Source organism: Pinus tabuliformis, chromosome 2_2, assembly GCF_031772625.1.
Source record: "Pinus tabuliformis cultivar Carrire ecotype Pingquan chromosome 2_2, CPIR1, whole genome shotgun sequence".
In the NCBI taxonomy this organism is placed as follows: Eukaryota; Viridiplantae; Streptophyta; class Pinopsida; order Pinales; family Pinaceae; genus Pinus; species Pinus tabuliformis.
Window position 1 is genome coordinate 803,805,044 of NC_142300.1, and position 26,251 is coordinate 803,831,294.

The following is a 26,251-nucleotide window of genomic DNA, read 5'->3' on the forward strand; positions in this document are numbered from 1 at the left end:
GCTGGAGCGCAGACTCCATAGTATGACTAACTGAGGTCATAGATAGAAACGAATCTTATGCATCTGGTAACAGGTGTCTTCAGGTGACTGAAGTGAAGAGCAGGTGTCAAAGACGTGCACCATATTTTTCTTTAGTTGACAACGGATTAAAACTTATGCAATCAATGCCAGCAAGCTCTATTTGACACCATGCTTGCTCTCCAAATTACTCATATGTCAAGAACCTCCTTATGTTGCTCACCTTGCAAACATGTTGCACAAACTCTTTCTTCTCTTGAATAAAAAACATACCGACTGCCATTTCCAACCTGCTAAAAAGATAAAAGAAGTTGAAAGCTCAAATGACCATACTTTCGATGCCAAAGTAAATTGACATCAGTGTGTCCATTGTGCTGCAATTCTTGTGAACCTACCACGACCGCATCCTGCAAATTCATCACTGCCACATCCTGAAACCTGTAGTTCTCCACTCCTGAAGCAATAATTTATTCGCTCCTCTTGTCCTTCACAAGACACTTGTTCATTGTGCGCAAGCCGGTGATAGTTCGGTCTGATATTTGGATTGAATTGGTTACAGTTACACTGCAAATGCAAGCTCAGATACCACATGCCTTTATGGTTTAATTTTACTAATTTCATAATGATATCCTTGATGAGAGACTTATTCAAACATTCGAGATGAAGAACCTTGAAATTACGGAATAATCGTAGATGCCAAAGAGTTATTTGCTAGGCATTACTGGTCAGAAGAAGAATAGTACAAATTTTCCATTGCTGGCTACAAATACTCTTGTAACTTTAAAATTCATAGGAACGTTGTGGAGACCTGGAATAAAACTAGGAATGAAGAAAACTACGGAACCAATCACCTGTCAAAGGATGATGACTCATTGAAGGAACATAATGTGTAGGTGCTAGATCATGTCCTATGTATGTCTTTAGTTCCTCATCTGTACAACTAAGTAAGCGCGTAAGCTGACCTGGCTGCTCACTCAGATGGCAACTATGAAAAAATCCTACAGTCTGCCAATCAAAATATGCAGAGCACTCTGTGGAGAAAAATGTATGAATTTTGGGATAATATGTCCTTCCCAGTCCTGGAGTTGGCAATTGCTTGGTTGCATTTTGCATGCGCCCATTCTTGATGAGTATCGTTGAGGAAGAAAATGTCCTCTTCAAAAATTCCAAATACTTGATCGAAATGGCTTTGAGCATCCATGTGATTTATGGTGAATCATAAGACCTTCGTTGATAGTATTAATGCATTCAATGCTAAGAAATAAGCCTCGCCTCTTGTTCAAATCAGGTTCCATAATTTGCACCTTTTTGGGATAAGGTGGTGGAGGGAAAAGACGGTTGCAGTCATAGACAATGTCATCATCTTGATGTTCTGCCTTATCAGAGGACCAATTTCCAACAGTAAATGATAGAACATAATGTAAAAGAATAGGTTCAGTCCCTTATTGTGGAACAGATCCTGGATAAATCATCAAATCATCACTTATTTTATGGCGGAGTCGAACATCTGCAGCACTGAAAGAGTAACCATACATCTCACTGATCCATCCCTGACCAAAAATGTCCCCTGTTATGTTGGTTCCCCAGTGAGCACGATTCCCCCGTACTTCTTCAGTCTTTGAAAGCCATAACGGTGCCAAAGCTCTTTAATCATCAATATGATATACTAGAAGCCCACCAACTTTGTCACAGTATTCTGGATGCTTTGTGTGCAGCTGAGCCAGAATATTATCACATCCAATAAGATATCCATAGTATGCAGCCACAGGCTTGCCTTTTTCTACACCAAGTTCCCAAGGAATTATTGGTCTTCGAATGATCATGTCCGCATCTAAAATTACAACCCAGTCAACATTCTTTACATCTTGGCTACGATTAAGCCAGTGTACAACACCTGCTGGTTTATTTATTGCAGGATACAAGGGTATATGAGGCTATGAATATTTGATCAAGATCTGGACCTGCAACATTAATTTTCTAGCATCAATTTTCCAGAAGAATTCTCTTTCCCACACGACCCCTCTCTAACTTCATCCAACACACTTGCAAGTTGAAGTCGTTGAGCTGCATTGATCTCATTCATTTCCTTCAGTACTGAAGGATCTGGAACTATATCAACCACAAGTATCTGTTGTATGTTATACCCATATGACCCCATTGCTTTTTCAAGCTCTTCTAACACAACTTTGGCAACATCGCCCTTTTGCTCAAATAATTCATGCAAATTCATCTTTGGAACATTTGCTCGAACCACATCAAACACATAAGCTTGAATTTGTTCTTGTGGACTTTGCAGCTCATAAAATGCATCGTCAGCGTTCTGTTTCACAACACGATACTGGATGGAGCAAAAATAATTGCACAAAGACATTTTCCTAAAATTTATCTGAAACCATATGACGAAGTCGTTGATAGTAAACTGGACCAAATTCATCAACAGTAGAGTCTGATGTATGTTTTGTTTTGTGTTTGTGCTTTTGCAGAGATAGGAGCTGAGGAAGCTGCTCCCTTTTGAAGAGCTGGAGATAAATTACATAATCTAAAACAACACATTAATGATTTCTTCTTCAAAACAGGGTTTCGAAGAAGAATCAATCTCTGACATGAGACGGAGTCTAACATCGGCTCCACTTGGGATGGCAGCTGCCGCTCCGTGGAGGTGCCAAGAACCGCAGAACTTTGGGAGAGCAGACAGTGCCTCCACCCATTGGGCAATGGAGTCATCATCGACACAACTCTTGACTTAATTTTCAAACTGAAACTGAACTCAAACAATCTACAAGCAAACTAAAACTAGATGCTGCCCTTATGGCTGCTTATTTATTTACAAAGCTACCCTACTTTGTTGTACAAACACTAGATCAGGTAATACTAAAATGCCAAATTAACCATTCAAGTAAACCTGAGAATGACGCCAGTTGAGAATGTTGCCACGAAGTCATAGATGCAGTTGTTGGCAGCCCTTCGTGCACGTACTGACCCTGGTCACGGAAAATACAGCCTGATCTATCAATCAAACTGAAAAATGTGTCCATGTATGCCGCAATAGGATCACGGAAACCGGACTCTGTTGGCTGCCCCAACTCTGTGATGCATACTTCCAGCTGCACATTGTCAATGTAAACATCTATAGTCAAGTCTACGATTTCTTGTTGCGAAGGAGGGATGATTTCCAAGAACTTTTTAGGGTCTTGGAAATCATATGACTGAATCTTCTCATCGAGATACTGAATCTCATTTTCAACTCTTTCAACAACTAACTCACAAAATCTAGTTTTGCTTTCAAGATGAAGCTTCGGAGATTTCAAACATTGAAGGAAAATACTGAAAAATTCTTCATTAATTTCAATATCTACTAACCACTCTCTAACTCCGTTTAGAGCTTCACAAAGTGCAGGTTCTGCCACATACCCTACCATTGCATGAACAAATCAGCGTGCGTTAGAATGTATAGATCGAATTGGAGTTGCCAGGTGAATGGTTCAACCTGCATAAGTGTCTGACTGCTGTCCACCATCAACATCAGATCTGCACCTTGATTGCATGTACTGGGACAAGACAATCAACAAATTGAATGTTCTCCCCAGTATGGTCGCCAGTATGTTAGCGCTTGAAATTTCACCTCAGGCTGAGAAAGGTAAACCTCAAGGCTACATCAAACCATTTAGCCTCGTAGCTAGCCCTACGGGACAGGAGAAGGCTCTCTCTGGTCTATCTCGTGAAATCTTCAATAAAAGAGATGACCAATAACGTAACACTGATATTAGGCTAGTAAACTGATTAAAAGGGGTTTTTAATTAAATGACGGGGTTGTTCCGGGCTGCATGGGAAAAATCACATCTTGAAACAGAGAAATATAATGAACAACACAGGTTATCGACTGAGGCAAGGTAGGCAAGACATTTAGCATCAAATCTAGATTTTAAATGGGATGGCAAGACTGGTGAGGAGCTGACAAGGGCATAGGAGATGAATCCTTGTCAAACAGAGGAAAACATCAAACATGAACAAACTTATAGGCAGAGCATGGCAGGCATGAATTCTTACCTGAACACTTCATTTGTTCAGTTAGAAATGATCATGTAGTGAAATGAAACATAATAGATTACATATGAAACAAGAGAAAAACATATGCTAAAGTATCATACCACAGGAATCTCAGAAGTCAGAGCCGTGAAATTTCATTAAAAATCCCTCTGTCAAAGACTCTACAATGGAGCTCAGTTCTCCTCTAGCACTCAGAATTTTCTTTCCCCTCTAACTCTCACTTTTACAAATGAAATTTTTCTTGAAATAAATGCAACTGGGGGAAAACAAATCGACCCCAAAAACCTCTGCGTTGTTTTAACTACAATTACAAAAATAGGAAAGAGCGTTTTCATCTATTCTAAAACAGAACCGTGTCCCTAAAAATCCTCCGATCATTGGCTAATTAAAAGATGAATGCTGGAGCGCAGAATCCATAGTATGACTAACTGAGGTCATAGATAGAAACGAATCTTATGCATCTGGTAACAGGTGCCTTCAGGTGACTGAAGTGAAGAGCAAGTGTCAAAGACGTGCGCCATATTTTTCTTTAGTTGACAACGGATTAAACCTTATGCGATCAATGCCAGCAAGCTCTATTTGACACCATGCTTGCTCTCTAAATTACTCATATGTCAAGAACCTCCTTATGTTGCTCACCTTGCAAACATGTTGCACAAACTCTTTCTTCTCTTGAATAAAAAACATACCGACTGCCATTTCCAACCTGCTAAAAAGATAAAAGAAGTTGAAAGCTCAAATGACCATACTTTCGATTCCAAAGTAAATTGACATCAGTGTGTCCATTGTGCTGCAATTCTTGTGAACCTACTACGACCGCATCCTACAAATTCATCACTGCCACATCCTGAAACTTGTAGTTCTCCACTCCTGAAGTAATAATTTATTCGCTCCTCTTGTCCTTCACAAGACACTTGTTCATTGTGCGCAAGCCGGTGATAGTTCGGTCTGATATTTGGATTGAATTGGTTACAGTTACGCTGCAAATGCACGCTCAGATACCACATGCCGTTATGGTTTACTTTTACTGATTTCAGAATGATATCCTTGATGAGAGACTTATTCAAACATTCGAGATGAAGAACCTTGAAATTACGGAATAATCGTAGATGCCAAAGAGTTATTTGCTAGGCATTACTGGTCAGAAGAAGAATAGTACAAATTTTCCATTGCTGGCTACAAATACTCCTGTAACTTTAAAATTCATAGAAATAGGAACGTTGCGGAGACCTGGAATAAAACTAGGAATGAAGAAAACTACGGAACCAATCACCTGTCAAAGGATGATGACTCATTGAAGGAACATAATGTGTAGGTGCCAGATCATGTCCTGTGTATGTCTTTAGTTCCTCATCTGTACAACTAAGTAAGCGCGTAAGCTGACCTGGCTGCTCACTCAGATGGAAACTATGAACAAATCCTACAGTCTGCCAATCAAAATATGCAGAGCACTCTGTGGAGAAAAGTGTATGAATTTTGGGATAATATGTCCTTCCCAGTCCTGGAGTTGGCAATTGCTTGGTTGCATTTTGCATGCGCCCATTCTTGATGAGTATCGTTGAGGAAGAAAATGTCCTCTTCAAAAATTCCAAATACTTGATCGAAATGGCTTTGAGCATCCATGTGATTTATTGTGAATCATAAGACCTTTGTTGATAGTATTAATGCATTCAATGCTAAGAAATAAGCCTCGCCTCTTGTTCAAATCAGGTTCCATAATTTGCACCTTTTTGGGATAAGGTGGTGGAGGGAAAAGACGGTTGCAGTCATAGACAATGTCATCATCCTGATGTTCTGCCTTATCAAAGGACCAATTTCCAACAGTAAATGACAGACCATAATGTAAAAGAATAGGTTCAGTCCCTTCTCGTGGAACAGATCCTGGATAAATCATCAAATCATCACTTATTTTATGGCGGAGTCCAACATCTGCAGCACCGAAAGAGTAACCATACATCTCACTGATCCATCCCTGACCAAAAATGTCCCCTGTTATGTTGGTTCCCCAGTGAGCACGATTCCCCCATACTTCTTCAGTCTTTGAAAGCCATAACGGTGCCAAAGCTCTTTAATCATCAATATGATATACTAGAAGCCCACCAACTTTGTCACAGTATTCTGGATGCTTTGTGTGCAGCTGAGCCAAAATATTATCACATCCAATAAGATATCCATAGTATGCATCCACAGGCTTGCCTTTTTCTACACCAAGTTCCCAAGGAATTATTGGTCTTCGAATGATCATGTCCGCATCCAAAATTACAACCCAGTTAGCATTCTTTACATCTTGGCTACGATTAAGCCAGTGTACAACACCTGCTAGTTTATTTATTGCAGGATACAAGGGTATATGAGGCTATGAATATTTGATCAAGATCTGAACCTGCAACATTAATTTTCCAGCATCAATTTTCCAGAAGAATTCTCTTTCCCACGCGACCCCTCTCTAACTTCATCCAACACACTTGCAAGTTGAAGTCGTTGAGCTGCATTGATCTCATTCATTTCCTTCTGTACTGAAGGATCCGGAACTATATCAACCACAAGTATCTGTTGTATGTTATACCCATATGACCCCATTTCTTTTACAAGCTCTTCTAACACAACTTTAGCAACATCGCCCTTTTGCTCAAATAATTCATCCAAATTCGTCTTTGGAACATTTACTCGAACCACATCAAACACATAAGCTTGAATTTGTTCTTGTGGACTTTGCAACTCATAAAATGCATCGTCAGCGTTCTGTTTCACAACACGATACTGGATGGAGCAAAAATAATTGCACAAAGAGATTGTCCTGAAATTTATCTGAAACCATATGACGAAGTTGTTGATAGTAAACTGGACCAAATTCATCAACAGTAGAGTCTGATGTATGTTTTGTTTTGTGTTTGTGCTTTTGCAGAGATAGGAGCTGAGGAAGCTGCTCCCTTTTGAAGATCTGGAGATAAATTACATAATCTAAAACAACACATTAATGATTTCTTCTTCAAAACAGGGTTTTGAAGAAGAATCAATCTCTGACATGAGACGGAGTCTAACAGGTGGGTGAACAATCCAACACTTGGTGAATTCTACTTCACAATGATAGGAAGAGCCGACATCGAAGGATCAAAAAGCAGTGTCTCTATGAATGCTTGGCTTCCACAAGCCAGTTATCCCTATGGTAACTTTTCTGACACCTCTAGCTTCAAATTCTGAAAATCTAAAGGATCAATAGGCCATGCTTTCACGGTTTGTATTCATACTGAAAATCAAAATCAAATGAGCTTTTACCCTTTTGTTCCACATGACATTTCTGTTCGCATTGAGCTCATCTTAGGACACTTGCATTATCTTTTAACAGATGTGCCGCCCCAGCCAAACTCCCCACCTAACAATGTCTTTCGCCTGGATCGACCCGCCGAAACGTGCCTTAAGGCCAAAAACAGGGGCAGTGCCCTGTCTCCGCCCCACGAAATAAGTAAAATAACGTTAAAAGTAGTGGTATTTAACTTGCGTCGAAAACGGCTCCCACTTATTCTACACCTCTCAGGTCATTTCACAAAGTTGGACTAGAGTCAAGCTCAACAGGGTCTTCTTTCCCCGCTGATTCTACCAAGCCCGTTCCCTTGGCTGTGGTTTCACTAGATAGTAGATAGGGACAGTCAAAATCTCGTTAATCCATTCATGCGTGTCACTAATTAGATGATGAGGCATTTGTCTACCTTAAGAGAGTCATAGTTACTCCCGTCGTTTACCCACGCTTGGTTGAATTTCTTCACTTTGACATTCAGAGCACTGGGCAGAAATCACATTGCGTCAGCATCCACAGGGACCATCGCAATGCTTTTTTTTAATTAAATAGTTGGATTCCGCTTGCCCGTACTAGTTCTGAGTCGACTGTTTGACACCTAGGGAAAAGCCCCTGGCATGGGGCATTCTATGCCCATAGCCCAATTGGCACGCGATTTCCCGCCCTCACCGTGAGAGCGGCTTGGGCAGACTGCCGACAACCCACAAGTTGAGGGCGCAGACCCCTAGGCCCAGCCCTCAGAGCCAATCCTTTTCCCAAAGTTACGGATCCGTTTTGCTGACTTCCCTTACCTATGTTGTTCTATTGACTAGAGGTTGTTCACCTTGGACATCTGATGCGGTTATGAGTATGATCGGGCATGAACGGCACTTGGTCCTCTAGATTTTCAAGGGCCGTTGAGGGCGCACCGAACACCGCAAGACATGCGGTGTTCTTCCAGCTACTGGACCCTATCTCCGGGTGAACCGATTCCAGGGTGGGCAAGCTGTTAAAAAGAAAAAATAACTATTCCCGAGGCCCCCGACGACGTCTCTAGATTTCCTAACATTGCCGCTCGCTGCCATGTCCCAGTTCGAGAATATTAACCCGATTCCCTTTTGATGCTCGTGCAGAGTGTACCCTTGATACAAGGCTTTCCCATCTCTTAGGATCGACTAACCCATGTCCAAGTGTTGTTCACATGGAACCTTCACCGGGGGTCGTGTTATAGACATTTTGTGCCCTACAACCCCAAGCATGAAATTTCCATAAACCAAGGGCTCCTAAGTCCCTAAAAGTGTTGTTCTAACCCCTAAAGGAACAGGGTCAACAGATTACAGCTTCTCCCAGAAGTTCTCCACGAGAAACTACTCAGAATTGGTCAAAACAGGATCATTGCAGCTGGTCCACTGGCTAAGTGCGTTGCATCTCACCTAAATACACTGTGAGGGTGCATTGCATTTCAAAAGTCCCTTCTGTGGGGTGTGATGGGTGAGAAATGACAAATTTCAGTGTCATTTCGCAAGGTGGAGAGGCAATGGAAGCTTCCAGAATCTTCCCCTGTGACACTTGCCTCACTGAATTCGACCAAGGATGAGTAAGAGGCCCTCAGTCTCCAAGTGGAAGCAAGAAATGTCAGAGAGAAGACACTAATCAAATCACAAGCTGACTCATCCCCCTTACAGATATCTATATATGGATCCCTCATCCCAGAGATCCAGAGGCTGGAATTTTTCATATTGTAAGGAATTGCTGTTGGTTTCTAGAGACAAACATCATATTGCTGGGTGATCTAAGCTTTGTTTGAGGTGAAGAGGGGCTTCTTTGCTGGGAGGTTGATGCTGGGTTGGAACAACTAGTTGTAACTCCTCCTGGATCTTTTCTTGTTTATCAATAAAAGCTATTTGAGTTTTCCTCCATGCTTTTGTATCAATGATGCTTGTTACATTTGTATGGTCAATTTACATCTAATCCTAGATTGTTTATGATTATTGATCCATGTCTTTGTATAGTGCTATGCTTCTGTGATCTTACAGGTACTTTGTGAAGTTGGGCGTGCAAGGGAGCAGGTAGCTAAGGACTATCAAAGAAGAGAGGGATTGAATCGAAGGATTAGTGCAAGACAGAGGTTGGTCTTTCTGTTCCTCTCTATCTATAATTCATAAAGGAAAAACAAAAGTAGTTTTTCTCTATTTGTTTCTAAGGCAACTATCACACCTTAGTGGTATAGAGTAGCTCTAAATAGACACTTTTCCCTGTAACAAAATGGTGACTCCACTGGGGAGCTAATTAGTTTGTTTGTTTATCATTCTTTGTTGTTTGTTTCATAAAATTACAAGTAGCATTCGAACTGCATTTGCCATAACAAATGCAAAGTAGATAACTGCTAATTCAATCCATCTACCGGATCTGTTTATGATTTAAACAACTGAATCACAAACTATCTGATTGCCCTTGTGATAGCTCTTAGATCCTCCTTAGATCTACCCCTGATTGTTCCATTACTGATTGCTTTTTACTTGGCCAAAACCCAAGAACTGAACTGCAAACTATGACCTGGAACCCGAACAGAGTCTCGTTTCTGGCCCAACGCAGGTACTGTTCAGAGATTCTGAATTTCAGCGCACTTCCCAAGTGGAAAACCTGCGCTGCATTTCAGATTCTCTGTGTTACAGGTGCACTGATCAGACTAGCTCTGTGTAGTTGTGGCTTCTATGATTCATTCTTTCCAGTTCTATTCCTGAATATTGCTGCCTGTGATGAGTATATGTCTATTTGAAACCCCTTTTCCTTGCTATTATTCTGCCTCCTTTGTACAAAAGAACTGTAGATGTTTTTGTGTGTTTGTTGAGTCATTTACAGTTCTCCTTTGCAAAAGTAGCATAGTCGTACTGTCGTCCTTTGATTTGAATCTGTCACAAGTGTCGATTTCGATCGTAGGAAAAAGTTTGATTGCTTTTGATGGTCAATTATCCTGTTACTATTGCTTTTGGTCTGAATTTGTAATTTTCTAGTGTCAAGAACAAGTATTCAATTCAAAATCGAAAGGTGTTGTAATCGTCTCCATTTTTTTTATTTCGAAAAGAAGCTTGTTGATATTTGTCGCTTGAAAAGAAATTCAGATTTGTGCATCAACTTTCTTTTTAGCATCCATATACTAAGAAAGTCGAAAACAAATACATGCATGTGCATTTGCATATAGACAGTCTGATTGGCTTGATTTAGGAAAGTGCATTTAGAGTGTGCTCTTTGCTTTTTGTGAAAAGATTTTGTCTTTCTTTTCCCTAGTAGCTAGGATTTTCATTGCTTAAAATAGATAGAAAGTTTTTTTATCATCTTAGATTGCATTTTAGGAATTACATCTACATCTCGTGGTGAACCCGAAAGGAAAACTTCATAAACAATATCAACTTAAAATAAATTCAATGAATCTAACAACGCTTTGGAACTTAACACACAACATTTAGAAGTCTAGGCTAGAGACATATTCCGGCGTCGTAAAGCCTGGTAACTGTTGTTCCCACTTATGGTTGGGTGATTCCTCCGCTTTGAGACGATAAGTGCCAATACGGACTTGTGCTCCCACGTACCGTCGAGTATATTTTGGGAGACCCCAATAGGCTTAATCCTTTATCCATAGGAAGTCGTGTCTGCCGCCCTATCGATTGCAATGCACTGAACACAGTATTCAGGAAGATTGACTGTCGTACCATAAAAAGTATTCTGCAGTTTTGCGATTGGTTTGGTACTCCCTCTACCTAGACTTCTAGAGCAGTCCCTTTCATTCCTTTTCAGACTCCTTAACGGAAAAGTTCCATCTAAGCACTTGTCACTTCAGGTTCATTAAAAATCGAAGGAGACTAGAGTCATCTTTTGTTTTTTCTCGACTCTTAAAAACTGAAAAAGCAAGTTGTGTCAAAGCATCTAAAATTCATTTAATTCTGAAACATACTTCCCCTTTATTTTAGTTGATCAAGTAATCCGCAATCGTGGAAGAAAGTCAATTGAAACCTTGTCGTTCGCGGAGGCTTACGAGTCAACCATCTTTGTCTCCGGAATCGAAACCAGTACAAACAAAGCGAACTCATTTAACCGGTTCCAAATCTCCTATTAAAGTTAGAACAAGTGTTCCAAAGACATCAGAGACTCCGGTTACTCCAAACATTTCTAGAATCCCTGCCTCTACAGAAGAAGTTCAGCAGCCACAGAAGGATAGTGATACTGATCCTAGTCTGAGAGTAAACACTTATGTTACCAAACCAGTTCCATCTACAACTGGTTCGGAGAGTCTTGCTCTTCAAACATCTGTCGATGCCGATTTCACACCTTCTTCGGCACCAGAAATATTCTACGGACCTGATGGTCTTCCCCTTCCACCTGGTCTAATTGCCATAGAAGAAATTGTAGAAGATCCTCCAACAAGTACTCCAACGCAATTTGGAGTCGGGGTCACTCTATATCCTTCTTCATCAGAAGTTAGTCTACCACCAGCGGAAGCTCCTGTAGAATCGCTAGGTAATATTTTGGATAGACTACAAATTTCTGAACAACCGTCAACATCTAGGACTGTGTCGTCTGACACAGTGACAACAGAACTCCCTGCTATCACTCCGACAATGTTCGTCGGTATACCATCTATCCCGACTAGCTCTCAACCGCTAGAAGGAGTCCACTCAGGGGATATTTCAATAGTATGGTCTGTTCCTGTTTGTTCATCCAGAATAATATCCGGAAACTCTTATGTTGAGTCTCAACAAATTGATCCATTTATAGGTCAATTTGGGCAGTCCATCCCCCAAGGGCAAACAATTCCCTTGAGTTCTGTATTACCACCATATGGGGGGCAGTATACCCTTTCATTATGCCCTCCGGGAGGATATCCATACGGGAGTTCACAACCACATTCAGGTTATATTAGAATTACCTCAAGCGGTTGGGTACCTATACTACCTCAACAACCAAGAGTTGTATACACGATGCAACAATGCTTACCTATGTCAAATATCCCAACTACGCCGGCTATTGTGACGGTGTTGCAAGTTCAAGCGCTGCCTGTTGTATGCCAACCTTAGGTTTCTCAGGTTGTAATGCAACAGCCCCTTGACCCTGCGACTCAACCACAATCACCGACCGGTGGAATGACACAAGTTCAGACGGGTGCAATTACACCTCATCTTGGTCAAACTGTTAGTATCGGGCAACAGCACATGGCTTCACAACCATGGCTGGTGCAATACCAACAACCGCATTTCCAACAAGTATACCAAGGTTCTGAGCAACAAACCTTTGCTAATAGTGGACAGCCATACATTCAAAACGGTCAAAATCAACCATTTCACAATGGTCATGCCCACCAACCTTACCAAACATACCAGCATCAAATGCATTATGCAGGTATGCAAAGACCAACTGCTCAGGCAATCCCATATTATCCTGGGTATGCTTCAACTAACCTGAATCAACAATTACCCTTTGTGGCAACTTTGGAGTTACCTGATTTAAACCAGTTAACAAATGATCCAATCGCTTACGCTCCTTGGTGGCCAGCGATTCCGCATAAAATTCCATCAGATATTCCTAAATTTAATGGAAATCCGGGTGAAGATCCATCGAATCACATGATGACCTTTCATCTATGGTGTTCATCAAACACCCTAAATGATGATTTGATAAGACTTCACCTCTTTCAGAGGATGTTAATGGGTCCGGCGGCAAAATGGTACATCGAATTGCCTAGAGCTTCGTTCGACAACTTCAGTACCTTAGCCACAACCTTTTTAACCCATTTTCAGTTACCAATAAGGTATGAAACGGGAACAAAACTTCTTACCAACTTCAAATAGACAACGACCACTCACATATCTAATCATATACATGAGTGGCGGTGTCGTCGTAGGATGGTAAAAACGTATGTCCCCGATCAGCTCTTAGCTGAATGGTTTATCAAGTCATTACTGCCTTCCATCACGGAAGATGTGGCAAAGGGGGGAGTCGTAACAGAAGAGCAAGTTATCACTCGTGCGGAATATCTGGACTTGATTTACACTTAGTCTGACATGCTCTACGAAAAAATACCTGACGCCCCTAGACTGGAATTCTCAATTCCTCCCCCTCCTAAATCGAGCAATGACTCTCATGCTGGCGATGGCGTGATTGGCACAACACACACGAAATCGACAAAGGCTACATCCAAAAAGGCCTGTAAGATTTCAAGTCAAAATGCAAAAGATGAACTTCTTGCTTCGGAAGTAAATGCCGTATCGACAGATAAAGGCAAAGAAACCAAACAACTAGGAAGCAAGAAGAAAGGCAAAGGGAAGAAGAAGAAACAGGAGGAATCATCACCTGAAAAATCTTCTTCAAACCCTCCTGGAGATAGGAAACCAAAAAATCCATGCTTCATATGTGATGAGGATCATTGGACCGCAAATTGTCCACACAGAGCTGAGCTTAAGAAATTCTTGAAGAATTCAAAAACCTCCGCAGTGTTAACTGATCCGTTCCCCAATCTAGGAACAAATCTAGTTGAAAGTGGAAATGCATCCCCATCTCAAGTGCTAATGTTATCGGTTTCAAAACAACAAAATGATGCTTTGATATCGACAAGGAACAAAGATTATGGGAATCCACAGCTGTCGAACAACAAGGATAAAGATCAACCTAGTAGATCGACAACAACTTCGACAGAAGTTGCGCCACCTACCATTCCCGAATTGACGATAAAACTGCCAAAGGGAGTAGTACACAAGTTGACATTTAATCCCCGCACTAGAGCAGCACAACATTATAATATAGTGGAAGATTTGGCCCAATCACCATCCGCTATGTTGACTCTTGAAGTACTACAGAATTGCCCATCCCAAAGGCAGGCTTTATTATCAGCCATTGGTGAGATAGACCCAAAGGATTCCAATATTGTATCCTTCGACCATAAAGGATACGATCCTCAATTACCAGCTCAACTAGCTTTCCTTGTTCAAGTGAAATCCCTCAACAAAATTGTTCATCAAAAAATTATTGATGAGGGAGCATCTACATGCATTATGTCGATGAGTTGCTAGAAAACTTTAGGATCTCCAACCTTGTCGTGATCTTCGACGACATTAAAATCATTCGACGGAAGGACATATACCCCATATGGTATTCTAAGTAACTTGAAAGTTGAACTAGGAGGGAAAACAATAGAAATAGCTGTTGAAGTAATTGATGGAAATCTTGATTACAACATCCTACTAGGAAGGCCATGGATATATGCTATGGCGGCTGTTGTGTCGACCTATTTTAGGAAGATTGCATTTCCCTTTCAAGGAGGGATTACAATCGTCGATCAACAAAACTTCCTCCCCAATGGTTATCAAGTTACAGGAAGCATTCCCATGATCCATGGAAGCCCCCATTCACTTCAAAATATCGGAGTAGGCCTATTAAAAGATCCTATACTAATGGGAACTTTCGCCCTTCCACCTCCAATCAACCTGGTGGACGTAGCGTTGATAGGAACCTGCAACATGATATCTTCTAGAAAGATCTCAAAAAACGATATCGACATGGATCATGCAATGGTTTTGCCCCCAAGCCCAATGGAAATATTGTAGCAATCAATGTTCCTAGCATGGGAGGCAAACCCAAATCAACGCTCATCAAGCATTTGGATAGAGAGGTCTAAAGAATATGGTACCCCTTCAGATCCTTGGTCACAAGTGCATGTCACCGACGAAGGAATTGTCCAATCAATGGTAATTGAAGGAGCACCATGGAATGATTCCCACCATCGTTCCCTTCTTCTGGATTGTGGAGAAGAAACTAAAGATGACCTTTATCATCCTTCAATCTTTGATTTCCTATCAAATACTGTAAACACGGTGGATTCCAAGCGAAACTTGTCCAACATTGAAGAGACTATCGCCATAAATATCTCGACCAAAACAGATGTTGTAGAGAATATTTATGTTGGCAAATGTTGTTCTCCTTCAGAATTGGAAATATATAACGCTCTTTTTCACGAATTCAGAGATGTCTTTGCTTGGTCATATAGTGAAATGCCAGGCATTGACTCGAGTATCGTTGAACATGAAATTAAGATGTATCCATATGTCAAACCAGTACGACAACGGCTACGCTAGGTGCACCCCAAGAAAGCCGCTGCCATTAAGGCAGAAGTTGAAAAACTTCTCCATGCTGGTTTCATATACCCGGTTCCTCTAACCGATTGGGTATCGAATATTGTCCCTGTTATGAAAAAACAAGGAACAATTAGAGTGTGCGTCGATTATAGGGATGTAAATCAAGCTTGTCCAAAAGACAACTACCCTACACCCTTCATTGACCAGATAATTGATGAATGCGCCAGATGCGAAATCTTTTCATTCATGGATGGATTCTCTAGGTATAATCAAATAAATATCCGCCCACAGGACCAATCAAAGACTGCATTTATTTGTCCGTGGGGCACATTCGCATATCGAAAATTACCCTTTGGTTTAAAGAACGCAGGGGTGATGTTTCAGAGGGCAATGAATTATGCCTTCCATGACATCAAAAACATCGTTCAACCATACCTCGACGACCTTCCGGCTCATTCGCGAAAGCAGAATGATCATCCGCAACATTTAAGAGCAATATTTCTACGTTGCCGACACTACAAGATACGACTCAATCCACACAAATGTGTATTTTGCGTCAATTCTGGTCATTTACTTGGCTTTGTAGTCTCGAAGGACGGGATTCGTCTCGACCCATGTAAGGTCCAGGCAATCATAAATTTGCCTCCACCTTCGAATTTGCTTCAAATTCAGAAACTCCATGGGAAAGCAAACTTTCTGAGGAGGTTCATTCCAAATTACGCCGAACTTGCTAAAGGTTATACACGTCTTTCGAAGAAGGAAGTACCCTTTGTTTGGGATCAGGTTGCGCAAACTTCCTTTGATGCTTTAAAAGAATCACTAATGAAAGCATCATTAATGTATGCTCCTGATTATCAAAAAGATTTTAACCTGTATCTGGCTGCAGCGGATACGACCATCGCAATGGTTTTAGTTCAAGAAGTCGATGGAATTGAACATCCTATATATTATTTAAGTAAAAACTTAAATGATACAGAAAGAAAATATTCTTACGTTGAAAAGCTAGCACTTGCAGTTGTTCAAGCGATACAGAGATTTCGACACTATGTCCTCTTTCAGAAAACTACCATTTTGTCAGATTGCAACCCCATGACTTATATATTGTCGCGATAGTTGCTGGCTGGCAAATATTCAAAATGGATAGCAATCCTACAAGAGTTTGATCTGGAATTTGTAAAATCCAAGTCAAAGAAAGCTCTAGTTTTTGCAGAATTATTGTGTGATCTCCCATCGTCGTCCAACGATGACACATCCGAAGAAACAATCGTGGACGAAAATATGTTTCTGATATCTGCAAGCAATGAGTGGTATGGGGATATAATCATTTATCTCCAAACCCAAAAATACAGGCCAAACACCTCCCACTCCGAACAAAAATGTATTCGATACCAACCAAAAGACTACATGATCGTCGGTGATACACTTTACCGTCATCGTATCGATACAGTTCTGAGAAGGTGCCTCACCCATGAGGAGGCCGAAAAAGTCCTGAATGATTATCATTCAGGCGCGTGTGGGAGGCATCAATTTGGATATGCTACAACGCAAAAAATCTTACGAGAAGGATACTTCTGGCCAACAATGTTCAAAGATTGCATAACCGTAGTCAAAAGTTGCCATGCTTGTCAAATTTTTGATAGCAAAACCAGAAGACCGCCCGCACCTCTGCAGCCAATAATGGCTGTTGGGCCATTCGCCAAATGGGGCATCGATTTCATGACATGTAACCCCACCTCGACCGGGGGGCATGGGTATATCATAGTCGCAGTTGACTATTTTACCAAATGGGCCGAGGCGATGCCTACATTAGATAATACTGGTGAAACAGCTGCCCTCTTCTTTTTCAATCATGTAGTCGCCAGATTCGACGTACCACAGGTTATAGTCACAAATCATGGATCACATTTTCACAATCACATGATGGTCGAATTAGCTGCCAAACTAGGGTTTTCTCACGACAGCTCTACTCCATATTATCCGCAAGCCAACAGACAAGTTGAAGCAATCAACAAGGTCCTAAAGTGCATGCTGCAAAGGATGATTGGAGTCCACAAAAGAAGATGGCACCTAATCCTGTACTCAGCTTTGTGGGCTTACCGAACATCAGTAAGGAATGCAACCGGGTTTACACCTTTCCAACTGGTATATGGCCTGGAAGCAGTCTTACCAATCCAGTGTGAAATATCGTCTCTCAAACTCGCAATTGATCTCCTCCCCGGAACTTCAGAAGAAGAAGCTCGTTTCTTGGAATTAATCCAATTGGATGAAACCCGTCGTGATTCCGCTTTGGCTAACAAAGCCCATAAGAAACGAGTCAAGGCGTAGTTTGACAAAAATGTCAAACCCCGTGTCTTCTCAGAAGGTGACTTGGTCTTGCTTTACGACCAAGAATCCGATAAATTGGGAGCAGGTAAATTTAAGTCTTTATGGATGGGCCCCTATATTGTTAAACGAGTGTTAGCAAAAGGAGCCTACGAGTTAATGGATTATGACGGAATTCCACTGGTGCAACCTTGTAATGGGTTGTACCTCAAGCGTTACTATGCGTAATGGTAACCGGTATGCTTTTGTTATGTTTTTGTTTTCGCTAAAGTGTTTATTTTGGTCAAGTAATCCACTTTTTACATTTATTGCAAATGTCGAACCTATTGGAGTCATGTGTTGGATATGCCGACGGAGCAAGTCGTAGTTCGCGGAACCTATCTTCCACAACCTGGGCTATTTTTTATCCAAGAGGCAAGTTAGTAAGTTTCAGAGGGGTATGTATTGGTCGATCAACAAATAACATCGCTGAATATAGCGCGTTGATAGAACTTCTCTCTGATGCCATCACACATGGTGTACGCTAACTAATTGTCAGGCTAGACTCACAACTCGTAATACTACAACTCAATGGTATATATTCCGTCCGAAACCCAGCTACTTATCGCATGTTCCTAAGGGTTAAGATTTTGGAAAGACAATTTGATTTTATTCAATATCAACACATTTCCATAAACTTAAACACATTAACTGACTCATTATAAAATTGTGTTAGATAGACATTTGCAACATTTATAAAAAGAAACATATCATCAATGTTTGCATTTGGATCATGTAACTTAACCAAAATAGAACTCCGAAAATCAAAAATATATATAACTGTTTATGGTTTACACATAATGTTCTATAACCAAGACAAAATCGGGCAAATGGCCAAAAAACTCAAAATGCTAGGGGGCACGCTAGTCTAATGATGCTCGTGATAGCAAGTCACAGCCTGTGCGATCATGCGTAAGAGATGAGTCCATCGTCTGGGCACACCAGTAGTATGCCGCTGTAACCTCAAAGGTAGCTCGTCAGTCCTCACATCTAGAATACCAAGAGTGAGGCCCTCAACCTACTCCTGTAATGCTGTGAGAGTCTCGGCCATGTAGAGGTCACGAAGGATAGCCCTTTCGACGGCCTCTCCTACTGGGGCAGCAGCTGGTACTCTCAGGCGAACTACTGGACGAACAGGACCAGCATCTGCATGTACACATGAGTTTGATTAAAGTCTTGATAGAATAAATCACAAGGACATTATAAACGAAAAACGATAAACAAGAATATGGTCAAAGATTTTACCAATGGCGCCCCATTGTTTACCATCCCGCAATACTAAATCTGGATCACCCCGGAAGTCCATGCCAGTGTATGGATACTCGAAATAAACCATCTCCTGAAAATCAAATAAACCATCTCCTGATGATCAAACCACCTGAAGAAGGTATCAGAAAATGAAATCTGAGACAGGCCAGCATGCCTAGACATATGGTCAACCCATCTCTGCATATGTGGTTCAGTAGGAGAAGGTAAATCGAGTGCAATATATTGCGGCTGCATCAGTGGTATCGTCTCCAAGGCAAAGGCGGTCAAAATAGAACCGTACCCAAAGTTCTTCAACCTCCTGCTCTTTATCTTGGTCAATTGTTCTTTCATCGCAAGAAGTACTGCATCGCACCAGTTGAACACCTTCGGTTGGAGGCATTCCAAGGCATACTGCATGTAAGATCAGTTGGCTACATGAAGAGCCGCACCACCGGCCATCCTACCAAAAGTAAATAGAATAGTCCTGAGGGACCTGTTAGTGATGTCACAGATGATGATCTTGTCGTCTTTACTCGGCTGAGATCCTTCTCTGCAGTACCGACGAACATAATTTCTCACAGAGTCGCCTCCCCGGGCCGAACCTGATAAAGAGATGGGAGTACCCCGCCTCGACAAGCCAGTCAAGAAATAGATGTCTACTACAGTCAAGGGGATAGATTTGCCCCTGATATGGAAAACCTGGTTGGTAGGATCCCAAGCATCGAGCAAATACTGCAGTAAGTTGATCTGTTGTCTCGTGCTAGAAATGTGGAAAAACTTCAGCAAGCCACAGTTCCGCAGTGCGTTTACTGTAACTGGATCATGTAGGGAAAGCACGTCTTCTTCTTCATGCTCACATTCTCTCCATGTAATAGTCATCTTACTCCAAAGATCTCTGAAAAACAAACAAGAGAAGAGTTAGATCCTGATTTTGGTAAGAAACAGGCAAAATTTCCATCAAAAATTGTGCACAGAATTCCTTCTCTGCGCCCATCGCACCTACAGCAGTGCTCTGGGTGCATTGCATGTCATGTGCCCTTCAGACTGGCCAACATTCAACGCAATTTTCGATACACAGAGGGTGCGCTGAACGCAAAACGAGTTTTTCAAACCCCAGGGGCTCAGAAAAACTAGGAATCAAACTCAAAATGCAAAATGGAAACCATGAAATGAAAGAGCTCTGGTTTAGCTCCTACCTGGTTCAGACGACGCCGAGGATCGTCCATAGAATCTCCCAAAATCAGCTGATGAAAATCAAAGGGGGAAAGCACCTCCAAAGCTCCAACAAACCAAAGTTCAAATGAAATGGTAAAATGAGAGGTAAAAACGCTTTTTCATTACTTTTTACGTAGTTCAAAGTAAAATATTAGTGTTCTAACTCGTTTTCAAGCATATATTGTTCATTTTTGACTAGTTTGATGAAGTAGTTAAAGATACAGTACCATCTTTGAAAGAACAGAGCTATTTATAGTAAAATCAAAATGGGACCATTTAATCGAGTATTTTTAGCACATAGTTCAAGCTCGTTAAAGAATAAACATAAGACATGAGCAAATGTTTTCCCCCGTGTTTAAGCTCGTTAAAAAATGAACTATTCCTCGGTAAATAACCATCATGAATGTAGTACTTCAGCTATTAAAGCCTTGGTCGTGTTTGCACCGTCACCTCCACTTTTTCATTGGCCGATCATTCACCTCCATTTGATTTTTTACCCATTTTGAAGAACAGATGTGAAGAGTGATTTCACTAGCCATCCTTGTGACACCGCCGTGATTGGAAAATTCCAAACTTTACCTGGAATTAGCTGCTACCCATTTTATCACTCGTTCCTCAAAAGACGAGTCTCCTTTAAGCTCTTTTCAATTGACTCGTAAAATATGAAAAGATTGCCGAGCCATTGGCCTCTCTAGCTCGTTAAAGGGACAGGAAGTGCTATCCCTCCTCTAGATTTTAATCTTTTTGGACCTGAGGGATTATTACACAAAAAGATCGAGCGCTTGTTTTGTTCGGCTCGTTAAAAGTATCGAAAATTCATCCCTTCTGTATTGTTTTATACTTTTTCGGACTTAAGGGATTAGATGACGAAAAAGGAATTTTGGAGTTACGTTTACGTTCCTTTTCAGACTCTCTAAAATTGAAAAGGACCGAGTTATCTTTGTCGTTAAACTCGTTAAAAAGATTAATAGCGACAAACGTTTCTATAGATGAGAACGAGTTTCACTATCGCTAGGCTCATTAAAACATAGCGATGAGTTTGCCCGAAGGGAAAATTATAGAACAAGCATATGTTATCCTCCTAGATATTGACAAAAATAAAGAGGTACTAGTCAACAATGACTGGGGAAAAATTGGGAAGAAAACTCAAAGAAACTTTGTTGGTAGCAAGTCGCTCTTGAACATGACACTTCCACTCTGTGTTTGAGTCGGGTTGGGTTGTTTCATTCACCGGTCACATCACCATGGTCATGCCATACCATCCACATTTGGGGTTAATGCTACCAATCCATCACATCAGTGTCACCGATATGTTCAAGAGAAGTCATTCAGAGAATTCACCTGTGTCTCACCCACTATCATACATTATACTCCATTCTTTCATGACCACCACCCTGAACCTTATATCACCAGATTGTTTTCACCTCCATTAAAATAATTTGCTCCTTTCCGTGTCATTGATGTGGGATTCATTAAGGCCCTCCTGTGACGGATCACTTCTTGTCGACATCAGCTCATTATCCGAGAAGTTGATCTAGGAACACCCCATTCAATACTTTGAAGCTTGCATGCCTCAATGGCAAGTTTCTCACTTCCGGCGACAAGTTTACATCAATGGCCTTCGACCAAAAGATTTTATGTGGTGTTTGACGCCAAGTCCTTTATTCACACCACGTGAATTGTACTTCAGTACCTTGAGGGTCATTATCATTATCGATGATTCCTCTCGCGCTTGTTAACAGTTTACATCATTGACTGGTAATCAAGCGATGTCTTTCCATGTTCGACTTCAGAACATTTCTCACATGGATCGACTTGTACATCGAGTGAAGATCAGACGAGATTGAAGACCCCGGATCTAGTTTCATCCATCCGGGCTATGATATATATTTAGGGAAATAAGTACATTAAATGTACATCATTGCCGCATAGATAATCATCCACTCAAAAGGATGATGGCTCTATCAGAATCATCAGTCTACACTCAGACGATTGTCTATCCTATGTACATGAAAATAAATTTATAAAGCTGAGCATGGGAATGCCCACCTCAGCTAGATCATGAAAATAGTATGAAGATAATGTATTGTATTGTATCTTATTACAGGTCTCCTCCCAACATTAAAAGAACTTCGGATCCTCATAATAAAGCATTTCACCCGACACCAAAAGGTTAACAGCCTCATACTTTAGGGGGAAATTGTTATAGACATTTTTGTGCCCTATAACCGCAAGCATGAAATGTCCATAAACCAAGGGCTCCTAAGTCCCTAAAAGTGTTGTTCTAACCCCTAAAGGAACAAGGTCAACAGATTACAGGTTCTCCCAGAAGTTCTCCATGAGAAACTACTCAGAATTGGTCAAAACAGGATCATTGCAGCTGCTCCACTGGCTAAGTGCATTGCATCTCACCTAAATACATTGTGAGGGTGTGTTGCATTTCAAAAGTCCCTTCTGTGGGGTGTGATGGGCGAGAAATGACAAATGGCAGTGTCATTCCGCGAGGTGGAGAGGCAATGGAAGCTTCTAGAATCTTCTCCTGTGACACTTGCCTCACTGAATTCATCCAAGGATGAGTAAGAGGCCCTCAGTCTCCAAGTGGAAGCAAGAACTGTAAGAGAGAAGACACTAATCAAATCACAAGCTGACTCATCCCCCTTACAGATATCTATATATGGATCCCTCATCCCAGAGATCCAAGGGCTGGAATTTTGCATATTGTAAGGAATTTTTGTTGGTTTCTAGAGACAAACATCAGATTGTTGGGTGATCTAAGCTTTGTTTGAGGTGAAGAGGGGCTTCTTTGCTGGGAGTTTGATGCTGGGTCGAAACAACTGGTTGTAACTCCTCCTGGATCTTTTCTTTTTTATCAATAAAAGCTATTTGATTTTTCATTCATGCTTTTGTATCATTTATGCTTGTTACATTTGTATGGTCAATTTACATCTGATCCTAGATTGTTTATGATTATAGATCCATGTCTTTGTATAGTGCTATGCTTCTGTGATCTTACAAGTACTTTGTGAAGTTGGGTGTGCAAGGGAGCAGGTAGCTGAGGACTATCAAAGAAGAGAGGGATCGAATTGAAGGATTAGCACAAGACAGAGGTTGGTCTTTCTGTTCCTCTCTATCTATAATTCATAAAGAAAAAAAAAAGTAGTTTTTATCTGTTTGTTTCTAAGGCAGTTGTCACACCTTAGTGGGATAGAGCAGTTCTAAGTAGACACTTTTCCCTGTAACAGGCCGATCCACCCAAGCTCATGCCCGAGGTTTCTCAATGACCCCTACGTCCTCCTACTCATCGGAGCCAGTGAATTGCTCTGATGGTCGAGTATAGGTTGCGCGCTTCAACGCCATCCATTTTCGGGGCTAGTTGATTCGGCAGGTGAGTTGTTACACACTCCTTAGCAGATTTCGACTTCCATGACCAACGTCCTTCTGTCTTAATCAACCAACACCCTTTATGGGATCTTGGTTAGCATGCAATTCGACACCGTAACTCAACTTTCGGTTAATCTCGCATCGCTAATTCTGCTTACCAAAAATGGCCCACTTGGAGCTCTCGATTCCACGGTGCAGCTCAATGGAGCAGCCGCACCCTCTTACCTATTTAAAGTTTGAGAATAGGTCAAGGGCGTTACGCCCCCAATGCCTCTAATCATTTGCCTTACCCAATAAAACTCGTGCGTGAGCTCCAGCTATCCTAAGGGAAACTTCGAAGGAAACCAGCTACTAGATGGTTCGATTAGTCTTTTGCCCCTATACCCAAGTTAGACGAACGATTTGCACATCAGTATCGCTACGAGCCTCCACCAGAGTTTCCTCTAGCTTTGCCCTGCTTAGGCATAGTTCACCATCTTTTGGGTCCCAACAGGTGTGCTCGCACTCGAACCCTTTGCATAAGCTCAAGGTTGGTCGATTATGCACCCCCAGAGAGGGGATCTCACCCATCAGCTTCCTTGCGCCTCACAGGTTTTCAAACCCGCCGACTTGCACACATGTTAGACTCCTTGGTCCGTGTTTCAAGACGGGTCGAATGGAAATCCCGCCAACCAACACCACGATGGCGCAGGTGCACACGGCCCGCCACAAGGGCGCACGCTTCATTCCTCGACCACCACAGCGGCAAACTGATAGGCAGTAATACACCTGCGCTTATGACGATGTAGCAGCATATGTTGGTTTGCACCTCAAGTCGAGCGGCGGACCAGCCTGAGCCATTCCACATCCAACCGAGATGCATCGATAGCCTCCATCAGCTTCCCTCCCAGCAATTTCAAGAACTCTTTAACTCTCTTTTCAAAGTCATTTTCATCTTTCCCTCGCGGTACTTTTTCGCTATCGATCTCTCGCCCGTATTTAGCCTTGGATGGAATTTACCACCCAATTAAGGCTGCATTCCCAAACAACCCGACTCGCCGACAACACCTCGTGATGTGGTAGGGTCTAGGGCTGACAGGGTTGTCACCCTCTCAGGCGCCCCCTTCCAAGGGACTTGGCCTAGGTCTACTCCTGAGGATGCTTCTAAAGACTACAATTCAGGTGGCGTCACCGCCCGATTTTCATGTTGGGCTCTTCCCAGTTCGCTCACCGCTACTAGGGGAATCCTTGTAAGTTTCTTTTCCTCCGCTTAATTATTTGTTTAAACTCAGCGGGTGTTCTCGCCTAAGCTGAGGTCTCAAAGTTGGAGCTAAATCTACCCTACCCCATGGGAGGACAAGAGAGATCAAAGCAAGTTCGAGCGATGCCACATAAAACCCGCATCGGCTAACGCTGACTGCCCATCCAAGGGGACAAGATCACCGCTCACTGACACACGCCACAAAACATCATTTGAGGTATTTCAGCTGACCACATCGCATGGGGCATGGACGACCAGCTCCGCTGCTCCCTAGCATATTGCAGGGAGCGTGTTTGAATGGGAAGTGATGCGCAGACAGACGTGCCCTCGACCGAGGCCTCGGGCGGAAATTGTGTTCAAAAACTCGATGATTCACGGGATTCTGCAATTCACACTAAGTATCACATTTCGCTACATTCTTCATCGTAACAAGAGCTGAGATATCTATTGTTGAGAGTCGTTTCCACGTATTACCGAAAAATTGGCCACAAAACTGAATAGGTGCACCCCCCACAACAAATGTAAGGCCAAGGGGCAAAAGGAGAAAAAACGCATGAGAGGAAGAGAAACAAAGGTGTCTAACCCCCTCACGAGGGGAGGCTCGAACAGAGGACAATCTCCCCCAGCCCCACGCCCTCGCAAAAAGGGGGGAAATGTGTGGAACAGTGATTGTGAAGGACTAAGGTGGCCACCCCGGGAGCTCGCACTGCTTTTAGCCCTTCCTGTTATAGACATTTTTGTGCCTTACAGCATTGAGCATAAAATGTCCATAATCTAAGGGATCCAAAGTCCTTAAACATGTTGTTCCTACCCCTAGAGGAACAAGGCTAACAAACCACAACAATTCACAGAAGTTCTCCACCAGAAACTGCTCAAAAACAAGTCAATTCAGGATCAATTCAGTGGCTCCACTAGCTGTTTGCGCTGAATGTCAAAGCCAACACTGGCTACCTGCGCTGAATGTCAAATCCAACACTGGCTACCTGCGCTGAGCGAGAGTTGACATGTGGCAGGTTCATTCCAAGAGGTGTCAAGACCCAGGAAGCTTCCAGAATCTTCCTCAATGACACTTGCCTCAGTGAATTTGACTGGTGATGAGTAAGAGGTTCCTAATCTCCAAGTGGAAGCAAGAAACTCCAAGTGGAATCAAGAACTGACAGAGGGAGAGGACACTAGTCAGATTTCAAGCTGACTCATCCTCTCTCCAAACATCTATATATGGATCTCTCCTCCATGAGATCTAGAGGCTGGAATTTTGTTATTGCAAAGAATTGCTGTTGGTTTGAGATTGGAACCATTGGGTGCTTAATGCTTTGAAGGGGGTGGAGATAGGAATTCCATTTG

At 41.9% G+C, this 26,251-nt stretch overlaps 1 non-coding gene and 3 pseudogenes across 1 annotated transcript; all 4 read right to left on the reverse strand.

Annotated features, from left to right (window-relative positions):
• LOC149195374 (peptidyl serine alpha-galactosyltransferase-like) overlaps nucleotides 1–26,251 on the reverse strand; it is an 85,377-nt pseudogene that overhangs the window by 26,598 nt on the left and 32,528 nt on the right.
• Nucleotides 7,063–8,166, reverse strand: LOC149195375 (25S ribosomal RNA; annotated as a pseudogene).
• On the reverse strand, nucleotides 23,518–24,295 carry LOC149195376 (25S ribosomal RNA; annotated as a pseudogene; the record flags this gene model as incomplete).
• On the reverse strand, nucleotides 25,213–25,366 carry LOC149195377 (5.8S ribosomal RNA). Its single transcript, XR_016255318.1, has one exon. It is a non-coding gene; the product is annotated as a 5.8S ribosomal RNA (ribosomal RNA).